The following is a 12,781-nucleotide window of genomic DNA, read 5'->3' as shown; positions in this document are numbered from 1 at the left end:
GAAAGGATGGGACTGGAATCGTAAGGCAAAGCTGACAGGAACACAGGAACAGAGCAGAAAGCAGAGGCAGGATGAGGTCAAGAGTATCAAGAAACAAGAAATGGTAAAAGAGATTTACCACAGTCAGCAAATTCCAGATTCTGGAATTTCATAAGATTTCAGTAGACACATAATTCCTCTGTTACCTCAGTTTTTGACCTCAGACGAAAAACATGCTTTTTGTTTCTGAGATATTAAGAAATGCATACAAAGGAGAATAAATTAACAAAGCATTTTATCTTACACAGAGACTGTTAACTGTTGAGAACATTAGTGAAGTCAAGTGCTATATTAGAAACCTGGACTTTATCCCACAAAGTTGCCACTTAACACTGGGCAAGTACATGAATCAAAGTTATTTCAAGTATCCCTTAATTCATGTCCCAGGGTGCTCCCTCTAAAAAGCAAGGATTTGGTCAAACTGACTATTCATTTTTATACTGAAAGCCAAGGAGGGCAGTTATTTAAGCATGCAAAATGAGTTACTCCAGCTAAGTCTGTTCTCTGACTTTGCAACTTTTCTACCCAAATTCCTCCATCTGAATTCTCAGCGTCTCACTTCTACAACTCTAAAATGAGGGCAACATTAACTTGCTTCAAAATTCTCCACTGGAGTTGCTTGCTTGTTGTTCCCTTGTGGCAAGTGTCATTTTGTCAGCCTTGAAAAACACCAAAGCAGGTGAAATAGATGCCTTTTCTCTAGACAGGTGTGCATACGTGTGCACCCAGCCCCGACGGGGAGGCCCCATAGGCAACATGTCAGGCTCCCCACCAAGCTTCTCTGTTCCTAATGCAACCACCTGATTCCCCCAGGAGGGTGAGATCCACAATCCATACAAAGCTGCATCTCCAGACTTTTAAACCAGCATCACCCTCTATGTCTGTGGGATGATCATGACAATACTGTGAATATACACACACACAGTAATGCAGTGCACCACATGCATGGGCTCTGGAAGTGAGAAATACAGTGATCATCTAATGAAAGATAACACACACGGAAAGTCAATTAAGCTTTTTCCTTCGTTTTAAATTAGTTACTTTGCTATACTAATAACTCTCTCAGTATATTTTTCCCTGAATGCATATCTCTGTATACTACATTTATACATACAAATTATTCTACTTAATAAAAAGGTTCTGCTACTATATATAAAATTGAATCCTTTCTGCTATAATACCAATACAGTGAGAGTAAAGTGAAAAAAACTCTATGGAAGGAATGAAAATTAGCAAAGACTGAACTACAATTTTGGGGGGGCTAAAGAAACCCTACAAAAAGGAAAGAGGAAAAAAAAGCTGATCAAATTAAACCACTGCTGAAATTAATGTCCAGGAAAAAGAGCAAACTGTAAGATACATTAAAAAAAAAACAAACCACAACAGATTTTTCAATAGCACACCAGTCTTTAAGATCAGTGACAACTACCTAATTGACAGATAATTTTATATTCTTCAGGTGAGCTGCCCTTAAAATCACAGATAAGATTGCTGAATACAAAGCTAGATCTCCATGGACAGAATAGATTAAAAATCAAATCTGATGTACCTAGCTCTCCAATTACCAAGCTGATTGTTCCAGCAACGGGCATAGGCAGCTGAGTGACAAGATTCTCTGTGACACTGGTAATATTATCTTGGGCATTTCAGCTCACACAGAGGGGAAAAAATGAAGAAATGTCCTAAGAAAAAAAAAGTATGTATAACAGAAAGGTATACAGGATTCTTAGCAGAACCAATTGTACACAGAGTTGCTAAAATATATATCAATGTTATAAGCTAAATATACAAGTATCTCATATGCACAGAGTTGAAAAAGCAAAGCAAGAGCAATAAACAAGCTTGAAGTCATCCCTTTCTTTTAGTTTTTACACAAAATCCTTGTAACTTTGGTGGCAAGAGATTGAATACGCATATATGAGATTGAATACATTTCCTTGGTAGATGAAATTATCCTCTTTAGAACCAGCTGCCAATGGAAATATTTCTATTAACTAAGAGTCTCATATAAAAACATTTCTGAAGTAAGAAAAACTTCTTACAGCTGACCAGATGTTATCTATAATGAAGCAAAATATTTCCCAAAGTTCTGTTGAAAGCAAACATTCTCATCATAGGAACTTCACTGAGTTAGTTCCGTTATCTTAATGAATGCACAGTCTTTTTATTTATTACTGCAACTGAAATATTGTTTCAATAGGAAATACTGTTCCTCCTTTTCAACGTTCTGTGTAAGGCTACATCATCTATGTTAATTGGAGAAAGAACAAGTTTTTCTTCATAAATATATAAAAAGTAGCAAGGCAATTCAAGCCAATATAAAAAGCCTAAATCCTAATAAGATCAGTGACTGCTCAGTTCTGTCTGAAATCTTTATTACATTTAGCAAAATTACCGTAAGATTTAGCAGATCTCTTCCACAGCCACTATCTCCTCCATGTCCCTCTTATTCCCCCTCCCCCCAAACCCAGTAATTTTCATGTATTTTGTATCAGTTACTGGTACACACTCCAAGCACACTAGCCACTGTTGAGATACTTCATTTAAGAGAAATGTCCAGCCAGAGGCAGCTGCAGGAGTATAGGATCAGAATGACTATTTCTTTTGGGGAAACAAACACCTAGCAGTTACCTGCTGTACTACTTGGAGGGAAAAAGTAGACAAGTAAGGAGATGTCTATTTTCTGTTTACAGGCTTGAGGCTACCAAAGAAATACAATCAAGAACTTAGTTGCAGTTTCAGTTATGGTTTAATCTCCCTACAGCAAAGTTGGCATAGACTAGCTTTTATTTTTAGATGCAGGAAAACATTGCTACACATTCTAACAAAGCAACAATAAGAAGCTTTTTACAAAAGAATGTTGGTTTGTGTTGGTTTTTTTTAAACTTCTCGAGACAAGGTAACAAATCTAATCCTCTCAGCACCATCACAATGTTTCTTCCCTCCTCCTCTCCACCCTTGACAAAGGGAGGTTGCATTAGAAATTAAAACTGCCACCATCCAAGTGGTATGCCAGGCTTTTGGTACCAGACTGCTCCTTCAATAGAGAAGAATCATGAGCTGCCCTGTTTTGAACTCGTGCGGGACACTTCCCAGAAGAGTTAGTACAGCTGAAGCCTAATCAAGCATCTTCACTGTGTTCCTGTGTGTCTAAGACAATGAATGAGCAGACATCCTATATGTACAGATCTTTAATTAAAAAAACAACAAACAACAACAATAAAAAACAAACAAGCCAAATAAAAAAACACATAACCCCCCCCAAAAAAAACCCAAACCCAAACAATTAAACCCCTTCTTTTAGATTAGCTATCAGTCAAAATGCAAAGACTTCAGCTGTAGCCGTTCTGATTTCTCTGTCCAAAATTAACCTCTCCAAGTAGGTGTACCCACAACAGCTGGCTCTGTTGAATGTTCCTACTAAGCTGCCACTAGAGAAAGAAACTACTTCAGAGCTGGCAGCTTTTAGTACTAGCATCTTACTTGAAAAGTTAGAGAACTACTGAAGGTCAAGGCTGCTAGGAACTTTGATGAAAATGCCAAAATGTGGCAATTATACAGAGACTGAAAAAATAATAGACTATGAGGGAAGAGATTATGCTAATCTGCAGCTAAAATAAATTTCTGCACTTCATCTGTGCTTAAGCGAGCTGATCTGTCCCAGAAAAGTCTCTGGCTTGTGTACCCCGATCTTCCTCAAATTACAGCTGAACATGGACTACAAACTGCCATTGCTGCCCACAACAGGTAAGCCCTTCTGAAAAGAATGGCAGTCCATCTGGTATCAATTACAAGTCACTTCAGAAGCACAGATACGATACAAGGTAGATACCAGTCCACACAAAATGCTAAACATGTCCAGCCTGCATGAAACTCGCCCTCAGGTGTGCCTTCCATCACAGGTCATTCCCTGTCAGCTTCTACTGAGCTGCCATATAACTGACCTAAGAATTAGCAAATCATGTTGGCGAGGCTTCCAAATAGAGTTGCATAATGTAGCTCCGACTTAGAAAGCCAACAGGGCATTCATCAGCAAGAAAATTTGTTTTCTTACAGTGCTAGGACAGGAATGATGGGTTCGGATAGGTGTGGAAGCCATAGCAGGAGCAGATCCTGGAGAAGTTGCAGGAGCCAATGGCACTTGCATCAGGACAGCAAGTCCTGAGCACTGCACACACCTCACATGCTGCTTCATCAGATATCTAGATGTGAAGCAACAAGGAAATCCTGATGGGTGTCAGGAAGAAGAGGCACCTGGGCACCTGACTTCTAGGCAGAGAATGTGGAGACATGCTTCCTAATGCTTGGAAGGATGTGGGTGAGAATCAATGAGTCTCATCAGTCTTTTACTATGTCATGCTGATGCTGCAACATGAAGTGCTATGTTAGAGCCATAGCCCTCTTCCACAGGCAGTTTTGAGCTGACTGCCCCTATAAACATGAGATCAACAAGAATCAGATGACCTGGCATCCACAAAAGATGTGCTCCTCCTTAACAGTCCTGATCCCTGATAACTACCTTTAGATGACAACATCATCAACTGTATGGTAACACACAAGTATACGTGAATGGTAATTCATATTTTAGCTACAATGATGAGGGGAGAAAAGTTCATTTGTTTTTAATCTGTCACAAGAAACTGCAGCCTGTGAGAAGGATTTGTGGTACACTGCTCAACAGTGCTCCCTTCACAACTATAACAGCAACATGTCACACAGAAGTCTCTGTCTGGTAGCACAAGTCACACATCTTGAGGAAATCTGAAAGGAAGATGCTGAAAGTTTACCAACAATAAAGCTTAAGATTTTTGCTATGGAAAAGCATTCCTTGAGTTGACCAAAGACAAAGGGTCATTCCTGGATCAATTCTGATGTTCCCAAGACCCTATCTGTTACACACTCTGGTGAAATTAAGTCTATCTTAGGCTACACAGTGCACACCACTTGGGAAGCCCTGAGCTGTTAAGTGTTTTGCTGGAAAGGGCTGTAAATGAAAGCACACAGAGGAAGACCAACACTATTCTCATCAGAGGTATGACCTTCAAACTGAGCAAAAGTACTTCCCTGAAAGTTTTAAAAAGAGATACCATTTTAAATTATTTCTGGAGAAAGATTAGGGTTGGTTAAAAAATAAAATAAAAACTTTTCTTGCACCATCGCCATGTAGTCATTTCCAACTCAGCATTACATGGTTTCTAAACAATTTGACTTCTAAGCCAAGAGATATTTGAAGTTAAAACTAAAAAAGTTTGGTTCTTCAGTTTCAGGCCTTCAGGGAGCCTTTGTGGTTACCCTTTTCTCAGAGGTATGCCTGCTCAGACGAAGTTTTTACTCCACAGAAGGGAAAGGAAAAAAACTGTCTTTTAATAAGACAATTTATGAGTCTGCTCTTTAATTCTTTGAAAGTTCTAGTCACAGTTCCTTGTAACCTTGCTCTCCTTATTAGTGTTTGTGTGCATACATGTAATTCTAATTTGTTTTGTTATATTTCATTTACTTGTATTTGACATTTTACTGTAGAAAGTGTTAAAAAAACTAATTAAAAAGGTTCTAAAAAATTCATTGTTGTCATCTGGAAAACAGTAATGCAATCTCTACTGAGAGTCACATTCTTCATAGCAGCAGTTTCAGTACCAACAGCTTCTCTGAAGTATCTATAACATCATGGCAACACAGTATTTATATTGCATATAAATTCAATTATTTAATAGCTTTGACTGTACTATCTGCAAAACCCCATTAATCATTTTATTAAACAAACAAAAATTCCTTTGTCTATACATATGCCGTTCCAAAATAATTCTTAACTCTGCATTACTGTTTATAATTAATAGAGCAATACTCTTTTTTAACTCTTTGTAACTTTGTAACTTTGCTTTTAGTAAGCCATTTAAATGTCTGAGCTTTGAAAACAAGCTTAACCATATATTTTTTGGGATGTTGGGTAAGAAACAGAATTCAACACTTGTGTTGTGGTTACTGAATCTTCCAATTACATCAATACTTCCAAAGGAAATGTACTTACAGTAACAGACCCCCTGTAATATTTGTATATTTTTAAAGTCTCATCCATGTAGACATATAGCACACAAATGCACACATGCTTCTTGGGTTACTTGAAAAAATATAATTCAATACTATATGGCAATTTTGCCTGTATTATCAGTGAATCAAGCACAGAAATGTTTTTTGTTTTCATCATACTACAACAGCATCAGAACATAGAGTTAGGTAACGATGTTTCCAAATTAAATTCATTGATCTGAATAAAGTTTATGCACTCCTTCTCTGTATTCTTTAGGAGTATAATCTGTGATTAAACTGTATTCTCTAAATGGATCACTCTTCCAGTCCTTACTTCCTTTTCCTCAGAGTAAGCCTCTGAACCTCCCGTGATTAGGCTTCTTCATATGTTGCATGAACATTCCTACAATGTTCTCTGGATGTTTAATCTATTTTCCCTCACTCTACAGAAAACACACATTCACATGAATGATTCTGGTGTTTGAATTAAAAAAACTGGTGCTAAAATAATAAAGGAAATACCATGCCGAAATAGGCATGCACAGGAAGGCAAATAATCTTGTCTTGCCTTTCCAAGATGATGTATAGGTACTTATGTATATGTGAATCTGTAAATACAGTGAGTGACTTATGCTAAGAAAGGCTTTTTCTGAGGAATATCTTGATGAAATAGCACTCACTCACTTTGACAATACTTTTATACCAAAATCAAACCAGAATAAAAAGAACTTATGGAAATAAAACTTCAATTAATTGCAATATTGCTTAAGGTATGCTGCCACCTAAGCCACATTGTCAAAATTTTTTTAAATAGCTTTTGTAATTAAAAAAATAGTGTTTTCTTCTGCGTGCTTGCTTCAGTACATTTCCTTCACATCAGTTTAATACAAATAGATTTTTAGATCCAACTTCCATCAGTAACATTTTCCACATTATTTCCCAAAAGGGCAAGATATGCCACATGCAAGTTAAGAGTAAAACTGCAGTATTAAAATAGATGGGATTTCAAGTTCAGTCCCAAGGTATATTCAAAACAAGCAAGGAGCTTCCTTCTCAGGTGTAAGAATTTCATGTAATTTAAGCATTACTAAATTACATTTAACAATAGAAAGGGGGGGAGTATGTTTCAGAAAACACAGATATTTAAAAGCAGTTTTTATTAAGAACTTCTTCAGTTGTCTTCTTCCGGATTTGGGCATCAGATAATGAACAAAAAAGTCTGCTTCCTCTATGCATGGAAAATGATAGTGATGTTCTATAGGTATGCTGGGGATAAAAGGACAACCAAGAAAAATGTAGGCCCTCTCATGAAGGAAATGGGAGACCTAGATATGCATGATATTGAGAAGGCTGAGGTCCTCAACGACTTAATTGCATCAGTCTTCTCTGGCAAGTACTCATCCTCATTGCAAAGGCCACAGCAGGTGGGACTGGGAGAATGAAGCACCCCCCCACTGCAGGAGAAGAACAGGTTCATAACCATCTAAAGCAACTGAAGGTGAACAAGTCTGTGGGACCTGATGGGCTCCATCCATGGGTCCTGAGGGAGCTGGCAGATGCAGTTGCTAGGCCTCTCTTCATCATATTTGAGAGGTCATGGTGATCTGGTGAGGTTCCCACTGATTGAAAAAAAAGTTAACATAGCCCCTACTTTTAAAAGGGGAAAAAAGGAAGACCTGGGGAGCTACAGGCAGGTCAGTCTCACCTCCGTGCCTGGTAAGGTCATGGAACAGATCCTACTGGAAAATCTGCTAAAGCACATAGAAAATAAGGAGGTGACTGCTGAAAGCCAACATTGCTTCACTAAGGGCAAGTCATGCCTGACCAATCTGGTGGCCTTCTACAACAAGACTACAGAGATGGTGGATGGTGACAGAGCAACTAACATCATCTACCTGCATTTGTGCAAGGCATTTGACACTGTCCCACATGACATCCTGGTCTCCAAACTGACAAGACATGGATTTGACAGATGTGCCACTCGGTGGATAAGTAATTAGCTGGATGGCCTCACCCAGAGAGTTGTGGTCAATGGTTCAGTGTCCAAGTGGAGGCAAGTGAAGAGTGGTGTTGCCCAGAGGTCAGTATTGGGACCAATGCTGTTCAATATCTTTGTTGGAGACATGGACAGTGGGATTGAGTGTATCCTCAGCAAGTCTGATGATGATACCAAGCTGTGTGAAGTAGTTGACACCCTAGTGGGAAGGGAAGCCATCCAGAGAGACTTTGACAGGCTGGATAGGTGAACCAGTGCCAACCTCAGGAAGTACAACAAGGCCAAGTGCAAGGTCCTGCACGTGGGTCGGCTCAACCCCAGGCATAAATACAGGCTGGGGGAAGAATGGCTGGAGAGCAGTCCTGAGGAGAAGGACTTGGGGGTGGCAGAACACACTGTCGTAATCAACTCTCATACAGCTATTGCTGTTACTACACTATCTATTTCAGTGCTTTTTAATCATAAATAATTCTAAAATGTTTTCTTCAAGAAAGGTGCACCCTTCACCCCCTACCACATTAATATCTTGTTTTGACAAATCTCCATTTTATATACAGACTGTGTTACGAATAATAAGTGCTAAGTCAAGTTAGGTAGTTTAAATTATCCTGCATTTTTCATACATTTGTAAAGGTTAGAATGTATTTTCCTCCGTGAATTTGAAAAAAAAAAAAAGTTTCAGTTGTTAGTTTTATTAGTTGAAACATTTTTAATCATTAAAGTAACTCCTAGAAAAATCAGTGCTTTTCAAGCAACCAGCAGGTTTGAAATACTTCATGGAGAATACTGTCTCCACCACATCAGCTCCTATAATCACTGTTTTCTTTCATATGTAACTGAAGTGTTACTAAAAAGCCATATCTGATGGCTTTTTGTAAAGTTCATTCTGATTTGTGGATGAAAAGTATTGTAGACCAGAATCGCAAGGTTTGCTTAGCCAAAAGGTTAGCATCCTTCAAGGAATATTTGGGCATGTTTCAAGGACTTTTAACATGAAAAGTGGCGGATATGATTTGTGTTGAATGTGGCCCAAAATCTTAATATTCTTTCTTTGACTACTACACAGAGAGAAATGTATTTATTTTTTTTTCTGCAGGGAAACCTAAGTATATTCCAGAGAAATAAGCACTGCTACTATAGGTAGTGTGCTTCCTTTATGCAGATTAAATCCCCATAGTCCATGTGCTTACACACATGTAGACATAGCACTAGCATGCAAAACAAACATTTTTCTTACTGAGAATGGTTTAGTGAAATATCTGAACAAAAGACTATGTGTAAGCATAAGCTAAAACTCTAAATTATGAAAATATTCATAAACACCAGATGTTCTCCTGATGCATGTGTATTAGCAGAAAAGGTACTGATGAGCTAAAAAGGCTCCGTGAATAAAATAAGGAACTGATACTCAGCATCAAGAGAACTAACATCTTAATACTCATCTTTTAATATGCCATTCAAAAGATAAAGCAACAATTAAGAATGTACCGTGCCAAATCAAAGGCTAAAACTCTAACAGTGAAAAGTTTTCTATATCATGGCTTAAAAATGAGATTATCTTAATACTTGAAATACAATTTGGATGAGACTTCTAAACAATTCTGAAATGCTTTTTCAGGTATCTTGGATCCCTCAGAAATTAGTCAAAATCACCTTCCACATGAATCTCTCTTCTTTCAATACATAATAATTTTTAAAACAAACTCTACTGGGAATAACATCAGAAAGAAACAAGTATGGCAAGTGGAAAAGAAGTTGTCCTCAAACAGAAAGACTGAATACACAGGCAAACAGTTCTATTACTTTTACATCCTATTACAGTGCTACTCCAATTTTCATCTTCTTGATATTCTGCATCAAAATTACCTACTGATGCCTGGGTCTGGGGCATTCTGGCCCAGCTGCAATGCCAAGTTTCATAAACTTCTGTAACCTACCAAACCTCTCTAACTCAACCTCATGTCTGTCATCAAGGAGCTAAACATCTCACCCTAAATGGTACAAGTACAGATACAGTTACAGTTAACATACTTTCCTGAAGACAGTAACTGCTTATTTAAATACTATATAATGAGCCTACATGTAAAGTTCAGGTTAGTCTTAGTGCAAATACCTTTGCCCTGGACAAAATTATAAAGTCATACATTTATACATATATAGTATTCAGATGGAATTGTAGCCCACAATGACTTTAGCTACTGCTATACTAATACCCCTCTTGAAACAGAAGTTTTCTATCAGTAACTTGACTGTAGATACCTCCTGACAGAATCATTTCATCTTAAGCAGTTTGCAGACATAACATCCGCACAAGGTCCAACTGTTTTACACACCCACCATGGCTAGAAGGATAAAGCTATAGCTGAATCATAAAGAATAACCCGAAAGGGCTGAAATAGAGACTTATTTTAACCTGCACACACAGAATAAAGTAACCCTAGAAAACCTTACGTGGTTCATTCTCTTAATTAAAAGTCAGACATATCTGCATCACTTAGAATTCTCAGTTTTCAGGATGCAACACTCAAGACAACCTATAAAAACGTATACACAGCTGAACATCATTCTCCTGTTTTTTCACCCTCGGAAATCCTGTGGTAAATTCACATATCTAGTCAACAGAGAAAGGTCAACACCTCCTGAGAGCCTCTAAAAAACCAATCCAGATGCTATAAATCAAGTGCTGAGATAAAATGGGAGCCAAGAAGGTACAATTAGGAAACAGCATGTTCAGGAACACTGGTAGAATTCAGGCCACTTGAATACAGCCATGTTTTCTCTTTTCATTTGAAGACATTTGATCTCTATTTAAAGCTGCGATAAATTAGATACAGCGACCATTTACATAAATTATGATTGTATTTTTCCAAATTACTTTATGCAGGATGGTAGGCCATTAATTTTATCTATAAAAAGGTACTACTCATGTGTGTTGTATTGCACGACAGATTTCATGTGACAAACACCAAGAATGACAGATCTTATAAAATACATGGTAAATTCAGAGGATTTTTCTTTGTAAATCCTCAGGTAGCAACACCAAAGCAATACATATTTCTTGAGACTGAGCCTTCTTAAACTGTAACATGTACTTATCCACCATGGACAATTATACAAAGGGAAAACTTCACTGGAAAGTACAGAATACATGAAAGGTAGGGCAAGCTAGATTTGACACACAGTAGAAAATATATTCAGATAGTTTGGATTAACTCAATTTCATTCTTTCTTGGTCTAAAGCAGAGGAATTATGGACTTAAACAGAGGAATTAAGGTATACACACACACCCCCATACACACATTTGAAACAAACACCTACTATTTTCCATTTATTAAACCAGTGCAAATCTAAATAGCACAAAAGCTCCACTGAAGGTGTACTGCTACGTAGCACTAACTGCACTTGACTTAGCAACCACAGTCATTCATTTTGTATGACACTTCCATGGCCAAGGTTAGATGAGATCAGCCCTACCATAGGTGCCTGATGCTTCTGAATGTGTAATTCAGACATACAACACATGTATGTTCTAGGAAGAAACTAAAACATCAGGATATGCCAGGTACGGTGGTACACTTTCAGTCTAATCAGCTAGGATACACATAAAATTTTGCCTCTTTTCAGATGATACAAAACATTATTTATATGGTTGATAAGGGGAAAAACAATAAAGCTGCTGCACAAAGCAAAACCACTGCTACTACTATCCTTCAGTGGTTAAGTAGATTTGCCAAGACAACATGCTTTGTTACCATCTTAACACTGTAACTCATAGCAGATCAGAAATGACAGCACACTACACAGCATGGAGGGAAAGGAATGAATGGTGAATGCACCATGACTGTGCTCTTGTTACGACTCTCACTAATCCACAGGATAAGCATCAGCACCCACAACTCCCATCCATTTTTGAGCCGCACCCATCAAGAGAAGTGATAATTGGGCATTTGTTAGAACAGTTTCCAAGCAAAGTAAACAACTTAACAGCAAACATTTTCATTAATAAACTGTTGGTTTAAATACATATCTGACAGCACATCTGTCTATGAAAAATCAACTGAGAAATGATTCCTCAGTTCCATTTTATTACATATTGCTACATTCTTTAATTAACTTGACAGCTGCTGTAGCGTGGATTTGAGACAACTATCAATTACAAAGTCTTCACGTCCTCCTGCTGGGTCTACTGATCTTACTGAAGAATTGGTCTCTTCATTAAAATATTGATTGTATTCTTGCAGTTCTAATTTAAAGCTTTACTGAAGAGTTTATAGAGATATATTCAACATTCAGATAAGGACACATACACCTCAAATACGTGCCAACTAAAAAGAATACAAATATTCATATAATAACATACTCCATAATCTGCTGAAATTCAGTGTCTACATTTTTATTTAGATGAATGATGCACAAGTGACAGGAGCACTGACACAAACATTCCTCATTTCTAAAGTGGCTCATTTGGTGGAGTCACTATCATTCTAATGGTTAAATTAGAGGACATTTCAAGGCAGCAGACTGATCAAAGTGGTTATTTTTTTCTTGCTTCTAACATAAACAGCAAATACATTTTAGTATGGTAGCATGCTTGCGTGCTTTGTACTTGAAATGTAATACAATGACGATCTGTATTCTGAAGTAAAACGAGGATCCCTTTTTCTTCCTGAGTATAAATAAAGATGGTGATGCTATCAGGAATTTCTGCACTTACTCTTTCC

The sequence above is a fragment of the Chaetura pelagica genome, unplaced genomic scaffold (assembly GCF_000747805.2).
Source record: "Chaetura pelagica isolate M959 unplaced genomic scaffold, ChaPel_1.0 scaffold221, whole genome shotgun sequence".
Taxonomy (NCBI): domain Eukaryota; kingdom Metazoa; phylum Chordata; class Aves; order Apodiformes; family Apodidae; genus Chaetura; species Chaetura pelagica.
This window is presented reverse-complemented; position numbering follows the sequence as displayed.